A 21363-nucleotide genomic window follows, 5' to 3' on the forward strand; every position below is an offset into this window, starting at 1 on the left:
TGACTAGTCCTTCCAGTCTCAATGCGCTACAACGTCCTAAGTCGTTTTCATTAGCGCTGTTGCCTTAGAACACTCTTAACAACGTGCACAGTCATATAAAGGTTGTAATATGGCTTTTTGCAGTCTAATAAAAGCCTCACACGTAAATCACGTGGTTCCATCTGCCTGCGCAGGTTACCATTGGACTATTCCTTCCAGTCTCAATGCACTACAACGTTCCAAGTGGTTTTCCTCAGCGCTGTGGCCTTAAAACTCTCTTAACTATGTGCACAGTCCTATAAAAGCTGTAATATGGCTTTTTGCAGTCTAATAAAGGCTTCACACGTAAATCACGTGGTTTCACCTGCCTGCGCAGGTTACCATTGGACTAGTCCTTCCATTCTCAATGCGCTACAACGTCCCAAGTCGTTTTTATTAGCGCCGCTGCCTTACAACACTCCTAACTGCGTGCACAGTCCTATAAAGGCTGTAATATGGCCTTTTGCAGTCTAATAAAGGCCTTGCACGTAAATCACGTGGTTTCACCTGCCTGCGCAAGTTACCATTGGACTATTCCTTCCAGTCTCAATGCACTACAACGTTCCAAGTGGTTTTCCTCAACGCTGTGGCCTTACAACTCTCTTAACTATGTGCACAGTCCAATAAAGGCCGTAATATGGCCTTTTGCAGTCTAATAAAGGCTTCACACGTAAATCACGTGGTTTCACCTGCCTGCGCGGGTTACCATTGGACTATTCCTTCCAGTCTCAATGCACTACAACGTTCCAAGTGGTTTTCCTCAGCGCTGTGGCCTTACAACACTCTTAACTACGTGCACAGTCCTATAAAGGCTGCAATATAGCCTTTTGCAGTCTAATAAAAACCTCGCACGTCAATCACGCGTTTTCACCTGTCTGCGCAGGTTACCATTGGACTATTCCTTCCAGTCTCATTGCACTACAACGTTCCAAGTGGTTTTCCTCAGCGCTGTGGCCTTAGAACACTCTTAACAACGTGCACAGTCATATAAAGGTTGTAATATGGCTTTTTGCAGTCTAATAAAAGCCTCACACGTAAATCACGTGGTTCCATCTGCTTACGCAGGTCACCATTGGACTATTTCTTCCAGTCTCAATGCACTACAACGTTCCAAGTTGTTTTCATTAGCGCCGCTGCCTTACAACACTCTTAACTACGTGCACAGTCCTATAAAGGCTGCAATATAGCCTTTTGCAGTCTAATAAAAACCTCGCACGTCAATCACGCGGTTTCACCTGTCTGCGCAGGATACCATTGGACTATTCCTTCCAGTCTCATTGCACTACAACGTTCTAAGTGGTTTTCCTCAGCGCTGTGGCCTTAGAACTCTCTTAACTATGTGCACAGTCCTATAAAGGCCGTAATATGGCTTTTTGCAGTCTAATAAAGGCTTCACACGTAAATCACGTGGTTTCACCTGCCTGCGCAGGTTACCATTGGACTAGCCGTTCCAGTCTCAATGCGCTCTAACGTCCCAAGTCGTTTTCATTAGCGCCGTTGCCTTAGAACACTCTTAACTACGTGCACAGTCATATAAAGGCTGTAATATGGCCTTTTGAAGTCTAATAAAAGCCTCACACGTAAATCGCGTGGTTCTATCTGCCTGCGCAGGTTGCCATTGGACTATTCCTTCCAGTTTCATTGCACTACAACGTTCCAAGAGGTTTTCCTCAGCGCTGTGGCCTTAGAACTCTCTTAACTACGTGCACAGTCCTATAAAGGCCGTAATATGGCCTTTTGCAGTCTAATAAAGGCTTCACACGTAAATCACGTGGTTTCACCTGCCTGCGCAGGTTACCATCGACTAGTCCTTCCAGTCTCAATGAGCTACAACGTCCAAAGTCGTTTTCATTAGCGCTGTTGCCTTACAACACTCCTAACAACGTGCACAGTCCAATAAGGGGTGTATAGCCATTTGCATTCTAATATAGGCCTCACACGTAAATCACGTGGTTTCACCTGCCTGCGCAGGTTACCATTGGACTAGTCCTTCCAGTCTCAATGCGCTACAACGTCCCAAGTCGTTTTCATTAGCGCCGTTGCCTTACAACACTCTTAACTACGTGCACAGTCCTATAAAGACCGTAATATACCTTTTTGCAGTCCAATAAAGGCCGCACACGTAAATCACGCGGTTTCAGCTGCCTGCACTGGTTACCATTGGACTTGTCGTTCCAGTCTCAATGCGCTATCACGTCCCAAGTCGTTTTCATTAGTGCCGCTGCCCTACAACACTCTTAACTACGTGCACAGTCCTATAAAGGCTGCAATATAGCCTTTTGCAGTCTAATAAAAACCTCGCACGTCAATCACGCGTATTCACCTGTCTGCGCAGGTCACCATTGGACTATTCCTTCCAGTCTCATTGCACTACAACGTTCCAAGTGGTTTTCCTCAGCGCTGTGGCCTTAGAACACTCTTAACAACGTGCACAGTCATATAAAGGTTGTAATATGGCTTTTTGCAGTCTAATAAAAGCCTCACACGTAAATCACGTGGTTCCATCTGCTTGCGCAGGTTACCATTGGACTATTCCTTCCAGTCTCAATGCACTACAACGTTCCAAGTCGTTTTCATTAGCGCCGCTGCCTTACAACACTCTTAACTACGTGCACAGTCCTATAAAGGCTGTAATATGGCCTTTTGCAGTCTAATAAATGCCTTGCACGTAAATCACGTGGTTTCACCTGCCTGCGCAGGTTACCATTGGACTATTCCTTCCAGTCTCAACGCACTACAACGTTCCAAGTTGTTTTCCTCAGCGCTGTGGCCTTAGAACTCTCTTAAGTATGTGCACAGTCCTATAAAGGCCGTAATATGGCCTTTTGCAGTCTAATAAAAACCTCGCACGTCAATCACGCGTTTTCACCTGTCTGCGCAGGTTACCATTGGACTTGTCGTTCCAGTCTCAATGCGCTATCACGTCCCAAGTCGTTTTCCTTAGCGCCGCTGCCTTACAACACTCTTAACTACGTGCACAGTCCTGTAAAGCCTGTAATATGGCCTTTTGCAGTGTAATAAAGGCCTTGCACGTAAATCACGTAGTTTCACCTGCCTGCGCATTTTACCATTGGACTATTCCTTCCAGTCTCAATGCACTACAACGTTCCAGGTGGTTTTCCTCAGCGCTGTGGCCTTAGAACTCTCTTAACTATGTGCACAGTCCTATAAAGGCCGTAATATGGCTTTTTGCAGTCTAATAAAGGCTTCATACGTAGATCACGTGGTTTCACCTGCCTGCGCAGGTTACCATTGGACTATTCCTTCCAGTCTCAATGCAATACAACGTTCCAAGTGGTTTTCCTCAGCGCTGTGGCCTTACAACACTCTTAACTACGTGCACAGTCCTATAAAGGCTGCAATATAGCCTTTTGCAGTCTAAGAAAAACCTCGCACGTCAATCACGCGTTTTCACCTTTCTGCGCAGGTTACCATTGGACTATTCCTTCCAGTCTCATTGCACTACAACGTTCCAAGTGGTTTTCCTCAGCGCTGTGGCCTTAGAACACTCTTAACAACGTGCACAGTCATATAAAGGTTGTAATATGGCTTTTTGCAGTCTAATAAAAGCCTCACACGTAAATCACGTGGTTTCACCTGCCTGCACAGGTTACCATCGACTAGTCCTTCCAGTCTCAATGCGCTACAACGTCCAAAGTCGTTTTCATTGGCGCTGTTGCCTTACAACACTCCTAACTACGTGCACAGTCCAATAAAGGGTGTATAGCCATTTGCAGTCTAATATAGGCCTCACACGTAAATCACGTGGTTTCACCTGCCTGCGCAGGTTACCATTGGACTAGTCCTTCCAGTCTCAATGCGCTACAACGTCCCAAGTCGTTTTCATTAGCGCCGTTGCCTTACAACACTCTTAACTACGTGCACAGTCCTATAAAGACCGTAATATACCTTTTTGCAGTCCAATAAAGTCCGCACACGTAAATCACGGGGTTCCATCTGCCTGCGCAGGTTACCATTGGACTATTCCTGCCAGTCTCAATGCACTACAACGTTCCAAGTGGTTTTCCTCAGCGCTGTGGCCTTACAACACTCTTAACTACGTGCACAGTCCTATAAAGACTGAATATACCTTTTTGCAGTCCAATAAAGTCTGCACACGTAAATCACGTGGTTCCATCTGCCTGCGCAGGTTACCATTGGACTATTCCTGCCAGTCTCAATGCACTACAACGTCCCAAGTCGTTTTCAATAGCGCCGTTGCCTTACAACACTCTTAACTACGTGCACAGTCCTATAAAGACCGAATATACCTTTTTGCAGTGCAATAAAGTCCGCACACGTAAATCACGTGGTTTCATCTGCCTGCGCAGGTTACCATTGGACTATTCCTGCCAGTCTCAATGCACTACAACGTCCCAAGTCATTTTCAATAGCGCCATTGCCTTACAACACCCTTAACTACGTGCACAGTCCTATAAAGACCTTAATATACCTTTTTGCAGTCCAATAAAGGCCGCACACGTAAATCACGCGGTTTCAGCTGCCTACACTGGTTACCATTGGACTTGTCGTTCCAGTCTCAATGCGCTATCACGTCCCAAGTCGTTTTCATTAGCTCCGCTGCCGTACAACACTCTTAACTGCGTGCACAGTCCTATAAAGGCTGTAATATGGCCTTTTGCAGTCTAATAAAGGCCTTGCACGTAAATCACGTGGTTTCACCTGCCTGCGCAGGTTACCATTGGACTATTCCTTCCAGTCTCAATGCACTACAACGTACCAAGTGGTTTTCCTCAGCGCTGTGGCCTTAGAACTCTCTTAACTATGTGCACAGTCCAATAAAGGCCGTAATATGGCCTTTTGCAGTCTAATAAAGGCTTCACACGTAAATCACGTGGTTTCACCTGCATTCGCAGGTTACCATTGACTAGTCCTTCCAGTCTCAATGCGCTACAACGTCCCAAGTCGTTTTCATTAGCGCTGTTGCCTTAGAACACTCTTAACAACGTGCACAGTCATATAAAGGTTGTAATATGGCTTTTTGCAGTCTAATAAAAGCCTCACACGTAAATCACGTGGTTCCATCTGCCTGCGCAGGTTACCATTGGACTATTCCTTCCAGTCTCAATGCACTACAACGTTCCAAGTGGTTTTCCTCAGCGCTGTGGCCTTAGAACTCTCTTAACTATGTGCACAGTCCTATAAAAGCTGTAATATGGCTTTTTGCAGTCTAATAAAGGCTTCACACGTAAATCACGTGGTTTCACCTGCCTGCGCAGGTTACCATTGGACTAGTCCTTCCAGTCTCAATGCGCTACAACGTCCCAAGTCGTTTTCATTAACGCCGTTGCCTTACAACACTCTTAACTACGTGCACAGTCCTATAAAGGCTGCAATATGGCCTTTTGCAGTCTAATAAAAACCTCGCACGTCAATCACGCGGTTTCACCTGTCTGCGCAGGTTACCATTGGACTATTCCTGCCAGTCTCAATGCACTACAACGTTCCAAGTGGTTTTCCTCAGCGCTGTGGCCTTAGAACTCTCTTAACTATGTGCACAGTCCTATAAAAGCTGTAATATGGCTTTTTGCAGTCTAATAAAGGCTTCACACGTAAATCACGTGGTTTCACCTGCCTGCGCAGGTTACCATTGGACTAGTCCTTCCAGTCTCAATGCGCTACAACGTCCCAAGTCGTTTTCATTAGCGCCGTTGCCTTACAACACTCTTAACTACGTGCACAGTCCTATAAAGACCGAATATACCTTTTTGCAGTCCAATAAAGTCCGCACACGTAAATCACGTGGTTCCATCTGCCTGCGCAGGTTACCATTGGACTATTCCTGCCAGTCTCAATGCACTACAACGTTCCAAGTGGTTTTCCTCAACGCTGTGGCCTTAGAACTCTCTTAACTATGTGCACAGTCCAATAAAGGCCGTAATATGGCCTTTTGCAGTCTAATAAAGGCTTCACACGTAAATCACGTGGTTTCACCTCCCTGCGCAGGTTACCATTGGACTATTCCTGCCAGTCTCAATGCACTACAACGTTCCAAGTGCTTTTCCTCAGCGCTGTGGCCTTACAACACTCTTAACTACGTGCACAGTCCTATAAAGGCTGCAATATAGCCTTTTGCAGTCTAATAAAAACCTCGCACGTCAATCACGCGTTTTCACCTGTCTGCGCAGGTTACCATTGGACTATTCCTTCCAGTCTCATTGCACTACAACGTTCCAAGTGGTTTTCCTCAGCGCTGTGGCCTTAGAACACTCTTAACAACGTGCACAGTCATATAAAGGTTGTAATATGGCTTTTTGCAGTCTAATAAAAGCCTCGCACGTAAATCACGTGGTTCCATCTGCTTACGCAGGTCACCATTGGACTATTCCTTCCAGTCTCAATGCGCTCTAACGTCCCAAGTCGTTTTCATTAGCGCCGTTGCCTTAGAACACTCCTAACTACGTGCACAGTCATATAAAGGCTGTAATATGGCCTTTTGAAGTCTAATAAAAGCCTCACACGTAAATCGCGTGGTTCTATCTGCCTGCGCAGGTTGCCATTGGACTATTCCTTCCAGTCTCAATGAGCTACAACGTCCAAAGTCGTTTTCATTAGCGCTGTTGCCTTACAACACTCCTAACTACGTGCACAGTCCAATAAAGGGTGTATAGCCATTTGCATTCTAATATAGGCCTCACACGTAAATCACGTGGTTTCACCTGCCTGCGCAGGTTACCATTGGACTAGTCCTTCCAGTCTCAATGCGCCACAACGTCCCAAGTCGTTTTCATTAGCGCCGTTGCCTTACAACACTCTTAACTACGTGCACAGTCCTATAAAGACCGTAATATACCTTTTTGCAGTCCAATAAAGTCCGCACACGTAAATCACGGGGTTCCATCTGCCTGCGCAGGTTACCATTGGACTATTCCTGCCAGTCTCAATGCACTACAACGTTCCAAGTGGTTTTCCTCAGCGCTGTGGCCTTACAACACTCTTAACTACGTGCACAGTCCTATAAAGACCGAATATACCTTTTTGTAGTCCAATAAAGTCTGCACACGTAAATCACGTGGTTCCATCTGCCTGCGCAGGTTACCATTGGACTATTCCTGCCAGTCTCAATGCACTACAACGTCCCAAGTCGTTTTCAATAGCGCCGTTGCCTCCTTACAACACTCTTAACTACGTGCACAGTCCTATAAAGACCGAATATACCTTTTTGCAGTCCAATAAAGTCCGCACACGTAAATCACGTGGTTCCATCTGCCTGCGCAGGTTACCATTGGACTATTCCTGCCAGTCTCAATGCACTACAACGTCCCAAGTCAATTTCCATAGCGCCATTGCCTTACAACACTCTTAACTACGTGCACAGTCCTATAAAGACCGTAATATACCTTTTTGCAGTCTAATAAAAGCCTCACACGTAAATCACGTGGTTCCATCTGCTTGCGCAGGTTACCATTGGACTATTCCTTCCAGTCTCAATGCACTACAACGTTCCAAGTCGTTTTCATTAGCGCCGCTGCCTTACAACACTCTTAACTACGTGCACAGTCCTATAAAGGCTGCAATATGGCCTTTTGCAGTCTTATAAAAACTTTGCACATCAATCACGCGGTTTCACCTGTCTGCGCAGGTTACCATTGGACTAGTCCTTCCATTCTCAATGCGCTACAACGTCCCAAGTCGTTTTTATTAGCGCCGCTGCCTTACAACACTCTTAACTGCGTGCACAGTCCTATAAAGGCTGTAATATGGCCTTTTGCAGTCTAATAAAGGCCTTGCACGTAAATCACGTGGTTTCACCTGCCTGCGCAGGTTACCATTGGACTATTCCTTCCAGTCTCATTGCACTACAACGTTCCAAGTGGTTTTCCTCAGCGCTGTGGCCTTAGAACTCTCTTAACTATGTGCACAGTCCAATAAAGGCCGTAATATGGCCTTTTGCAGTCTAATAAAGGCTTCACACGTAAATCACGTGGTTTCACCTGCCTGCGCAGGTTACCATTGACTAGTCCTTTCAGTCTCAATGCGCTACTACGTCCCAAGTCGTTTTCATTAGCGCTGTTGCCTTACAACACTCTTAACTACGTGCACAGTCCTATAAAGACCGAATATACCTTTTTGCAGTCCAATAAAGTCCGCACACGTAAATCACGTGGTTCCATCTGCCTGCGCAGGTTACCATTGGACTATTCCTGCCAGTCTCAATGCACTACAACGTCCCAAGTCATTTTCAATAGCGCCATTGCCTTACAACACTCTTAACTACGTGCACAGTCCTATAAAGAGCGTAATATACCTTTTTGCAGTCCAATAAAGGCCGCACACGTAAATCACGCGGTTTCAGCTGCCTGCACTGGTTACCATTGGACTTGTCGTTCCAGTCTCAATGCGCTATCACGTCCCAAGTCGTTTTCATTAGCGCCGCTGCCTTACAACACTCTTAACTACGTGCACAGTCCTATAAAGGCTGCAATATAGCCTTTTGCAGTCTAATAAAAACCTCGCACGTCAATCACGCGGTTTCACCTGTCTGCGCAGGTTACCATTGGACTAGTCCTTCCATTCTCAATGCGCTACAACATCCCAAGTCGTTTTTATTAGCGCCGCTGCCTTACAACACTCTTAACTGCGTGCACAGTCCTATAAAGGCTGTAATATGGCCTTTTGCAGTCTAATAAAGGCCTTGCACGTAAATCACGTGGTTTCACCTGCCTGCGCAGGTTACCATTGGACTATTCCTTCCAGTCTCAATGCACTACAACGTTCCAAGTGGTTTTCCTCAGCGCTGTGGCCTTAGAACTCTCTTAACTATGTGCACAGTCCAATAAAGGCCGTAATAGGGCCTTTTGCAGTCTAATAAAGGCTTCACACGTAAATCACGTGGTTTCACCTGCCTGCGCAGGTTACCATTGACTAGTCCTTTCAGTCTCAATGCGCTACTACGTCCCAAGTCGTTTTCATTAGCGCTGTTGCCTTAGAACACTCTTAACTACGTGCAAAGTCCTATAAAGACCGTAATATACCTTTTTGCAGTCCAATAAAGGCCGCACACGTAAATCACGCGGTTTCAGCTGCCTGCACTGGTTACCATTGGACTTGTCGTTTCAGTCTCAATGCGCTATCACGTCCCAAGTCGTTTTCATTAGCGCCGCTGCCTTACAACACTCTTAACTACGTGCACAGTCCTATAAAGGCTGCAATATGGCCTTTTGCAGTCTAATAAAAACTTCGCACATCAATCACGCGGTTTCACCTGTCTGCGCAGGTTACCATTGGCCTAGTCCTTCCATTCTCAATGCGCTACAACGTCCCAAGTCGTCTTTATTAGCGCCGCTGCCTTACAACACTCTTAACTGCGTGCACAGTCCTATAAAGGCTGTATTATGGCCTTTTGCAGTCTAATAAAGGTCTTGCACGTAAATCACGTGGTTTCACCTGCCTGCGCAGGTTACCATTGGACTATTCCTTCCAGTCTCAATGCACTACAACGTTCCAAGTGGTTTTCCTCAGCGCTGTGGCCTTAGAACTCTCTTAACTATGTGCACAGTCCAATAAAGGCCGTAATATGGCCTTTTGCAGTCTAATAAAGGCTTCACACGTAAATCACGTGGTTTCACCTGCCTGCGCAGGTTACCATTGACTAGTCCTTTCAGTCTCAATGCGCTACTACGTCCCAAGTCGTTTTCATTAGCGCTGTTGCCTTAGAACACTCTTAACAACGTGCACAGTCATATAAAGGTTGTATAGCCATTTGCAGTCTAATAAAGGCCTCACACGTAAATCACGTGGTTTCACCTGCCTGCGCAGGTTACCATTGGACTAGACCTTCCAGTCTCAATGCACTACAACGTCCCAAGTCGTTTTTATTAGCGCTGTTGCCTTACAACACACTTAACTACGTGCACAGTCCAATAAAGGGTGTATAGCCATTTGCAGTCTAATAAAGGCCTCACACGTAAATCACGTGGTTTCACCTGCCTGCGCAGGTTACCATTGGACTATTCCTGCCAGTCTCAATGCGCTACAACGTTCCAAGTGGTTTTCCTCAGCGCTGTGGCCTTACAACACTCTTAACTACGTGCACAGTCCTATAAAGGCTGTAATATAGCCTTTTGCAGTCTAATAAAAGCCTCACACGTAAATCGCGTGGTTCCATCTGCCTGCACAGGTTACCATTGACTAGTCCTTCCAGTCTCAATGCGCTACAACGTCCCAAGTCGTTTTCATTAGAGCTGTTGCCTTAGAACACTCTTAACAACGTGCACAGTCATATAAAGGTTGTAATATGGCTTTTTGCAGTCTAATAAAAGCCTCTCACGTAAATCACGTGGTTCCATCTGCTTACGCAGGTCACCATTGGACTATTCCTTCCAGTCTCAATGCACTACAACGTTCCAAGTTGTTTTCATTAGCGCCGCTGCCTTACAACACTCTTAACTACGTGCACAGTCCTATAAAGGCTGCAATATGGCCTTTTGCAGTCTAATAAAAACTTCGCACATCAATCACGCGGTTTCACCTGTCTGCGCAGGTTACCATTGGCCTAGTCCTTCCATTCTCAATGCGCTACAACGTCCCAAGTCGTCTTTATTAGCGCCGCTGCCTTACAACACTCTTAACTGCGTGCACAGTCCTATAAAGGCTGTATTATGGCCTTTTGCAGTCTAATAAAGGTCTTGCACGTAAATCACGTGGTTTCACCTGCCTGCGCAGGTTACCATTGGACTATTCCTTCCAGTCTCAATGCACTACAACGTTCCAAGTGGTTTTCCTCAGCGCTGTGGCCTTAGAACTCTCTTAACTATGTGCACAGTCCAATAAAGGCCGTAATATGGCCTTTTGCAGTCTAATAAAGGCTTCACACGTAAATCACGTGGTTTCACCTGCCTGCGCAGGTTACCATTGACTAGTCCTTTCAGTCTCAATGCGCTACTACGTCCCAAGTCGTTTTCATTAGCGCTGTTGCCTTAGAACACTCTTAACAACGTGCACAGTCATATAAAGGTTGTATAGCCATTTGCAGTCTAATAAAGGCCTCACACGTAAATCACGTGGTTTCACCTGCCTGCGCAGGTTACCATTGGACTAGACCTTCCAGTCTCAATGCACTACAACGTCCCAAGTCGTTTTTATTAGCGCTGTTGCCTTACAACACACTTAACTACGTGCACAGTCCAATAAAGGGTGTATAGCCATTTGCAGTCTAATAAAGGCCTCACACGTAAATCACGTGGTTTCACCTGCCTGCGCAGGTTACCATTGGACTATTCCTGCCAGTCTCAATGCGCTACAACGTTCCAAGTGGTTTTCCTCAGCGCTGTGGCCTTACAACACTCTTAACTACGTGCACAGTCCTATAAAGGCTGTAATATAGCCTTTTGCAGTCTAATAAAAGCCTCACACGTAAATCGCGTGGTTCCATCTGCCTGCACAGGTTACCATTGACTAGTCCTTCCAGTCTCAATGCGCTACAACGTCCCAAGTCGTTTTCATTAGAGCTGTTGCCTTAGAACACTCTTAACAACGTGCACAGTCATATAAAGGTTGTAATATGGCTTTTTGCAGTCTAATAAAAGCCTCTCACGTAAATCACGTGGTTCCATCTGCTTACGCAGGTCACCATTGGACTATTCCTTCCAGTCTCAATGCACTACAACGTTCCAAGTTGTTTTCATTAGCGCCGCTGCCTTACAACACTCTTAACTACGTGCACAGTCCTATAAAGGCTGCAATATAGCCTTTTGCAGTCTAATAAAAACCTCGCACGTCAATCACGCGGTTTCACCTGTCTGCGCAGGATACCAGTCCTATAAAGGCCGTAATATGGCTTTTTGCAGTCTAATAAAGGCTTCACACGTAAATCACGTGGTTTCACCTGCCTGCGCAGGTTACCATCGACTAGTCCTTCCAGTCTCAATGAGCTACAACGTCCAAAGTCGTTTTCATTAGCGCTGTTGCCTTACAACACTCCTAACTACGTGCACAGTCCAATAAAGGGTGTATAGCCATTTGCATTCTAATATAGGCCTCACACGTAAATCACGTGGTTTCACCTGCCTGCGCAGGTTACCATTGGACTAGTCCTTCCAGTCTCAATGCGCCACAACGTCCCAAGTCGTTTTCATTAGCGCCGTTGCCTTACAACACTCTTAACTACGTGCACAGTCCTATAAAGACCGTAATATACCTTTTTGCAGTCCAATAAAGTCCGCACACGTAAATCACGGGGTTCCATCTGCCTGCGCAGGTTACCATTGGACTATTCCTGCCAGTCTCAATGCACTACAACGTTCCAAGTGGTTTTCCTCAGCGCTGTGGCCTTACAACACTCTTAACTACGTGCACAGTCCTATAAAGACCGAATATACCTTTTTGCAGTCCAATAAAGTCTGCACACGTAAATCACGTGGTTCCATCTGCCTGCGCAGGTTACCATTGGACTATTCCTGCCAGTCTCAATGCACTACAACGTCCCAAGTCGTTTTCAATAGCGCCGTTGCCTCCTTACAACACTCTTAACTACGTGCACAGTCCTATAAAGACCGAATATACCTTTTTGCAGTCCAATAAAGTCCGCACACGTAAATCACGTGGTTCCATCTGCCTGCGCAGGTTACCATTGGACTATTCCTGCCAGTCTCAATGCACTACAACGTCCCAAGTCAATTTCAATAGCGCCATTGCCTTACAACACTCTTAACTACGTGCACAGTCCTATAAAGACCGTAATATACCTTTTTGCAGTCTAATAAAAGCCTCACACGTAAATCACGTGGTTCCATCTGCTTGCGCAGGTTACCATTGGACTATTCCTTCCAGTCTCAATGCACTACAACGTTCCAAGTCGTTTTCATTAGCGCCGCTGCCTTACAACACTCTTAACTACGTGCACAGTCCTATAAAGGCTGCAATATGGCCTTTTGCAGTCTTATAAAAACTTCGCACATCAATCACGCGGTTTCACCTGTCTGCGCAGGTTACCATTGGACTAGTCCTTCCATTCTCAATGCGCTACAACGTCCCAAGTCGTTTTTATTAGCGCCGCTGCCTTACAACACTCTTAACTGCGTGCACAGTCCTATAAAGGCTGTAATATGGCCTTTTGCAGTCTAATAAAGGCCTTGCACGTAAATCACGTGGTTTCACCTGCCTGCGCAGGTTACCATTGGACTATTCCTTCCAGTCTCAATGCACTACAACGTTCCAAGTGGTTTTCCTCAGCGCTGTGGCCTTAGAACTCTCTTAACTATGTGCACAGTCCAATAAAGGCCGTAATATGGCCTTTTGCAGTCTAATAAAGGCTTCACACGTAAATCACGTGGTTTCACCTGCCTGCGCAGGTTACCATTGACTAGTCCTTTCAGTCTCAATGCGCTACTACGTCCCAAGTCGTTTTCATTAGCGCTGTTGCCTTACAACACTCTTAACTACGTGCACAGTCCTATAAAGACCGAATATACCTTTTTGCAGTCCAATAAAGTCCGCACACGTAAATCACGTGGTTCCATCTGCCTGCGCAGGTTACCATTGGACTATTCCTGCCAGTCTCAATGCACTACAACGTCCCAAGTCATTTTCAATAGCGCCATTGCCTTACAACACTCTTAACTACGTGCACAGTCCTATAAAGACCGTAATATACCTTTTTGCAGTCCAATAAAGGCCGCACACGTAAATCACGCGGTTTCAGCTGCCTGCACTGGTTACCATTGGACTTGTCGTTCCAGTCTCAATGCGCTATCACGTCCCAAGTCGTTTTCATTAGCGCCGCTGCCTTACAACACTCTTAACTACGTGCACAGTCCTATAAAGGCTGCAATATGGCCTTTTGCAGTCTAATAAAAACTTTGCACACCAATCACGCGGTTTCACCTGTCTGCGCAGGTTACCATTGGACTAGTCCTTCCATTCTCAATGCGCTACAACATCCCAAGTCGTTTTTATTAGCGCCGCTGCCTTACAACACTCTTAACTGCGTGCACAGTCCTATAAAGGCTGTAATATGGCCTTTTGCAGTCTAATAAAGGCCTTGCACATAAATCACGTGGTTTCACCTGCCTGCGCAGGTTACCATTGGACTATTCCTTCCAGTCTCAATGCACTACAACGTTCAAAGTGGTTTTCCTCAGCGCTGTGGCCTTAGAACTCTCTTAACTATGTGCACAGTCCAATAAAGGCCGTAATATGGCCTTTTGCAGTCTAATAAAGGCTTCACACGTAAATCACGTGGTTTCACCTGCCTGTGCAGGTTACCATTGACTAGTCCTTTCAGTCTCAATGCGCTACTACGTCCCAAGTCGTTTTCATTAGCGCTGTTGCCTTAGAACACTCTTAACTACGTGCAAAGTCCTATTAAGACCGTAATATACCTTTTTGCAGTCCAATAAAGGCCGCACACGTAAATCACGCGGTTTCAGCTGCCTGCACTGGTTACCATTGGACTTGTCGTTTCAGTCTCAATGCGCTATCACGTCCCAAGTCGTTTTCATTAGCGCCGCTGCCTTACAACACTCTTAACTACGTGCACAGTCCTATAAAGGCTGTAATATAGCCTTTTGCAGTCTAATAAAAGCCTCACACGTAAATCGCGTGGTTCCATCTGCCTGCACAGGTTACCATTGGACTATTCCTTCCAGTCTCATTGCACTACAACGTTCCAAGTGGTTTTCCTCAGCGATGTCGCCTTAGAACTCTCTTAACTATGTGCACAGTCCAATAAAGGCGTAATATGGCCTTTTGCAGTCTAATAAAGGCTTCACACGTAAATCACGTGGTTTCACCTGCATGCGCAGGTTACCATTGACTAGTCCTTCCAGTCTCAATGCGCTACAACGTCCCAAGTCGTTTTCATTAGCGCTGTTGCCTTAGAACACTCTTAAAAACGTGCACAGTCATATAAAGGTTGAAATATGGCTTTTTGCAGTCTAATAAAAGCCTCACACGTAAATCACGTGGTTCCATCTGCCTGCGCAGGTTACCATTGGACTATTCCTTCCAGTCTCAATGCACTACAACGTTCCAAGTGGTTTTCCTCAGCGCTGTGGCCTTAGAACTCTCTTAACTATGTGCACAGTCATATAAAAGCTGTAATATGGCTTTTTGCAGTCTAATAAAGGCTTCACACGTAAATCACGTGGTTTCACCTGCCTGCGCAGGTTACCATTGCACTAGCCGTTCCAGTCTCAATGCGCTCTAACGTCCCAAGTCGTTTTCATTAGCGCCGTTGCCTTAGAACACTCTTAACTACGTGCACAGTCATATAAAGGCTGTAATATGGCCTTTTGCAGTCTAATAAAAGCCTCACACGTAAATCGCGTGGTTCCATCTGCCTGCGCAGGTTACCATTGGACTATTCCTTCCAGTCGGATTGCACTACAACGTTCCAAGAGGTTTTCCTCAGCGCTGTGGCCTTAGAACTCTCTTAACTATGTGCACAGTCCTATAAAGGCCGTAATATGGCCTTTTGCAGTCTAATAAAGGCTTCACACGTAAATCACGTGGTTTCACCTGCCTGCGCAGGTTACCATTGACTAGTCCTTCCAGTCTCAATGCGCTACAACGTCCAAAGTCGTTTTCATTAGCGCTGTTGCCTTACAACACTCCTAACTACGTGCACAGTCCAATAAAGGGTGTATAGCCATTTGCAGTCTAATAAAGGCCTCACACGTAAATCACGTGGTTTCACCTGCCTGCGCAGGTTACCATTGGACTAGTCCTTCCAGTCTCAATGCGCTACAACGTCCCAAGTCGTTTTCATTAGCGCTGTTGCCTTACAACACTCTTAACTACGTGCACAGTCCAATAAAGGGTGTATAGCCATTTGCAGTCTAATAAAGGCCTCACACGTAAATCACGTGGTTTCACCTGCCTGCGCAGGTTACCATTGGACTAGTCCTTCCAGTCTCATTGCGCTACAACGTCCCAAGTTGTTTTCATTAGCGCCGTTGCGTTACAACACTCTTAACTACGTGCACAGTCCTAGGCTGTAATATGGCCTTTTGCAGTCTAATAAAGGCATTGCACGTAAATCACGTGGTTTCACCTGCCTGCGCAAGTTACCATTGGACTATTCCTGCCCGTCTCAATGCACTACAACGTTCCAAGTGGTTTTCCTCAGCGCTGTGACCTTACAACACTCTTAACTACGTGCACAGTCCTATAAAGGCTGTAATATGGCCTTTTGCAGTCTAACAAAAGCCTCACACGTAAATCTCGTGGTTCCATCTGCCTGCGCAGGTTACCATTGGACTGTTTCTTCTAGTCTCGATGCACTACAACGTTCCAAGTGGTTTTCTTTAGCGCCATGGCCTTAGAACACTCTTAACTACGTCCACAGTCCTATAAAGACCGTAATATACCTTTTTGCAATCCAATAAAGGCCGCACACGTAAATCACGCGGTTTCAGCTGCCTGCACTGGTTACCATTGGACTTGTCGTTCCAGTCTCAATGCGCTATCACGTCCCAAGTCGTTTTCATTAGCGCTGTTGCCTTACAACACTCTTAACTACGTGCACAGTCCTATAAAGTCTGTAATATGGCCTTTTGCAGTCTAATAAAGGCTTCACACGTAAATCACGTGGTTTCACCTGCCTGCGCAGGTTACCATTGGACTATTCCTTCCAGTCTCAATGCACTACAACGTTCCAAGTGGTTTTCCTCAGCGCTGTGGCCTTACAACACTCTTAACTACGTGCACAGTCCTATAAAGGCTGCAATATAGCCTTTTGCAGTCTAATAAAAACCTGGCACGTCAATCACGCGTTTTCACCTGTCTGCGCAGGTTACCATTGGACTATTCCTTCCAGTCTCATTGCACTACAACGTTCCAAGTGGTTTTCCTCAGCGCTGTGGCCTTAGAACACTCTTAACAACGTGCACAGTCATATAAAGGTTGTAATATGGGTTTTTGCAGTCTAATAAAAGCCTCACACGTAAATCACGTGGTTCCATCTGCTTGCGCAGGTTACCATTGGACTATTCCTTCCAGTCTGATTGCACTACAACGTTCCAAGAGGTTTTCCTCAGCGCTGTGGCCTTAGAACTCTCTTAACTATGTGCACAGTCCTATAAAGGCCGTAATATGGCCTTTTGCAGTCTAATAAAGGCTTCACACGTAAATCACGTGGTTTCACCTGCCTGCGCAGGTTACCATTGACTAGTCCTTCCAGTCTCAATGCGCTACAACGTCCAAAGTCGTTTTCATTAGCGCTGTTGCCTTACAACACTCCTAACTACGTGCACAGTCCAATAAAGGGTGTATAGCCATTTGCAGTCTAATAAAGGCCTCACACGTAAATCACGTGGTTTCACCTGCCTGCGCAGGTTACCATTGGACTAGTCCTTCCAGTCTCAATGCGCTACAACGTCCCAAGTCGTTTTCATTAGCGCTGTTGCCTTACAACACTCTTAACTACGTGCACAGTCCAATAAAGGGTGTATAGCCATTTGCAGTCTAATAAAGGCCTCACACGTAAATCACGTGGTTTCACCTGCCTGCGCAGGTTACCATTGGACTAGTCCTTCCAGTCTCAATGCGCTACAACGTCCCAAGTTGTTTTCATTAGCGCCGTTGCGTTACAACACTCTTAACTACGTGCACAGTCCTAGGCTGTAATATGGCCTTTTGCAGTCTAATAAAGGCCTTGCACGTAAATCACGTGGTTTCACCTGCCTGCGCAAGTTACCATTGGACTATTCCTGCCCGTCTCAATGCACTACAACGTTCCAAGTGGTTTTCCTCAGCGCTGTGGCCTTACAACACTCTTAACTACGTGCACAGTCCTATAAAGGCTGTAATATGGCCTTTTGCAGTCTAACAAAAGCCTCACACGTAAATCTCGTGGTTCCATCTGCCTGCGCAGGTTACCATTGGACTGTTTCTTCTAGTCTCGATGCACTACAACGTTCCAAGTGGTTTTCTTTAGCGCCATGGCCTTAGAACACTCTTAACTACGTCCACAGTCCTATAAAGACCGTAATATACCTTTTTGCAATCCAATAAAGGCCGCACACGTAAATCACGCGGTTTCAGCTGCCTGCACTGGTTACCATTGGACTTGTCGTTCCAGTCTCAATGCGCTATCACGTCCCAAGTCGTTTTCATTAGCGCCGTTGCCTTACAACACTCTTAACTACGTGCACAGTCCTATAAAGTCTGTAATATGGCCTTTTGCAGTCTAATAAAGGCTTCACACGTAAATCACGTGGTTTCACTTGCCTGCGCAGGTTACCATTGGACTATTCCTTCCAGTCTCAATGCACTACAACGTTCCAAGTGGTTTTCCTCAGCGCTGTGGCCTTACAACACTCTTAACTACGTGCACAGTCCTATAAAGGCTGCAATATAGCCTTTTGCAGTCTAATAAAAACCTGGCACGTCAATCACGCGTTTTCACCTGTCTGCGCAGGTTACCATTGGACTATTCCTTCCAGTCTCATTGCACTACAACGTTCCAAGTGGTTTTCCTCAGCGCTGTGGCCTTAGAACACTCTTAACAACGTGCACAGTCATATAAAGGTTGTAATATGGGTTTTTGCAGTCTAATAAAAGCCTCACACGTAAATCACGTGGTTCCATCTGCTTGCGCAGGTTACCATTGGACTATTCCTTCCAGTCTCAATGCAGTACAACGTTCCAAGTCGTTTTCATTAGCGCCGCTGCCTTACAACACTCTTAACTACGTGCACAGTCCTATAAAGGCTGCAATATAGCCTTTTGCAGTCTAATAAAAACCTCGCACGTCAATCACGCGGTTTCACCTGTCTGCGCAGGATACCATTGGACTATTCCTTCCAGTCTCATTGCACTACAACGTTCCAAGTGGTTTTCCTCAGCGCTGTGGCCTTAGAACTCTCTTAACTATGTGCACAGTCCTATAAAGGCCGTAATATTGCTTTTTGCAGTCTAATAAAGGCTTCACACGTAAATCACGTGGTTTCACCTGCCTGCACAGGTTACCATTGGACTGTTCCTTCTAGTCTCAATGCACTACAACGTTTCAAGTGGTTTTCCTCAGCGCTGTGGCCTTAGAACTCTCTTAACTATGTGCACAGTCCTATAAAGGCCGTAATATGGCTTTTTGCAGTCTAATAAAGGCTTCACACGTAAATCACGTGGTTTCACCTGCCTGCGCAGGTTACCATTGGACTAGCCGTTCCAGTCTCAATGCGCTCTAACGTCCCAAGTCGTTTTCATTAGCGCCGTTGCCTTAGAACACTCTTAACTACGTGCACAGTCATATAAAGGCTGCAATATGGCCTTTTGCAGTCTAATACAGGCTTCACACGTAAATCACGTGGTTTCACCTGCTTGTGCAGGTTACCATCGACTAGTCCTTTCAGTCTCAATGCGCTGCAACGTCCAAAGTCGTTTTCATTAGCGCTGTTGCCTTACAACACTCCTAACTACGTGCACAGTCCAATAAAGGGTGTATAGCCATTTGCAGTCTAATATAGGCCTCACACGTAAATCACGTGGTTTCACCTGCCTGCGCAGGTTACCATTGGACTAGTCCTTCCAGTCTCAATGCGCTACAACGTCCCAAGTCGTTTTCATTAGCGCCGTTGCCTTACAACACTCTTAACTACGTGCACAGTCCTATAAAGACCGTAATATACCTTTTTGCAGTCCAATAAAGTCCGCACACGTAAATCACGTGGTTCCATCTGCCTGCGCAGGTTACCATTGGACAATTCCTGCCAGTTTCAATGCACTACAACGTTCCAAGTGGTTTTCCTCAGCGCTGTGGCCTTACAACACTCTTAACTACGTGCACAGTCATATAAAGGCTGCAATATGGCCTTTTGCAGTCTAATACAGGCTTCACACGTAAATCACGTGGTTTCACCTGCTTGTGCAGGTTACCATCGACTAGTCCTTTCAGTCTCAATGCGCTGCAACGTCCAAAGTCGTTTTCATTAGCGCTGTTGCCTTACAACACTCCTAACTACGTGCACAGTCCAATAAAGGGTGTATAGCCATTTGCAGTCTAATATAGGCCTCACACGTAAATCACGTGGTTTCACCTGCCTGCGCAGGTTACCATTGGACTAGTCCTTCCAGTCTCAATGCGCTACAACGTCCCAAGTCGTTTTCATTAGCGCCGTTGCCTTACAACACTCTTAACTACGTGCACAGTCCTATAAAGACCGTAATATACCTTTTTGCAGTCCAATAAAGTCCGCACACGTAAATCACGTGGTTCCATCTGCCTGCGCAGGTTACCATTGGACAATTCCTGCCAGTTTCAATGCACTACAACGTTCCAAGTGGTTTTCCTCAGCGCTGTGGCCTTACAACACTCTTAACAACGTGCACAGTCATATAAAGGTTGTAATATGGCTTTTTGCAGTCTAATAAAAGCCTCACACGTAAATCACGTGGTTCCATTTGCTTGCGCAGGTTACCATTGGACTATTCCTTCCAGTCTCAATGCACTACAACGTCCCAAGTCGTTTTCAATAGCGCCGTTGCCTTACAACACTCTTAACTACGTGCACAGTCCTATAAAGACCGAATATACCTTTTTGCAGTCCAATAAAGTCCGCACACGTAAATCACGTGGTTCCATCTGCCTGCGCAGGTTACCATTGGACTGTTCCTTCTAGTCTCGATGCACTACAACGTTCCAAGTGGTTTTCTTTAGCGCCATGGCCTTAGAACACTCTTAACTACGTGCACAGTCCTATAAAGACCGTAATATACCTTTTTGCAGTCCAATAAAGGCCGCACACGTATATCACGCGGTTTCAGCTGCCTGCACTGGTTACCATTGGACTTGTCGTTCCAGTCTTAATGCGCTATCACGTCCCAAGTCGTTTTCATTAGCGCCGCTGCCTTACAACACTCTTAACTACGTGCACAGTCCTATAAAGGCTGCAATATGGTCTTTTGCAGTCTAATAAAAACTTCGCACATCAATCACGCGGTTTCACCTGTCTGCGCAGGTTACCATTGGACTAGTCCTTCCATTCTCAATGCGCTACAACGTATCAAGTCGTTTTTATTAGCGCCGCTGCCTTACAACACTCTGAACTGCGTGCACAGTCCTATAAAGGCTGTAATATGGCCTTTTGCAGTCTAATAAAGGCCTTGCACGTAAATCACGTGGTTTCACCTGCCTGCGCAGGTTACCATTGGACTATTCCTTCCAGTCTCAATGCACTACAACGTTCCAAGTGGTTTTCCTCAGCGCTGTGGCCTTAGAACTCTCTTAACTATGTGCACAGTCCAATAAAGGCCGTAATATGGCCTTTTGCAGTCTAATAAAGGCTTCACACGTAAATCACGTGGTTTCACCTGCCTGCGCAGGTTACCATTGACTAGTCCTTTCAGTCTCAATGCGCTACTACGTCCCAAGTCGTTTTCATT

This window comes from Hydractinia symbiolongicarpus, chromosome 12, assembly GCF_029227915.1.
Source record: "Hydractinia symbiolongicarpus strain clone_291-10 chromosome 12, HSymV2.1, whole genome shotgun sequence".
Taxonomy (NCBI): Eukaryota; Metazoa; Cnidaria; class Hydrozoa; order Anthoathecata; family Hydractiniidae; genus Hydractinia; species Hydractinia symbiolongicarpus.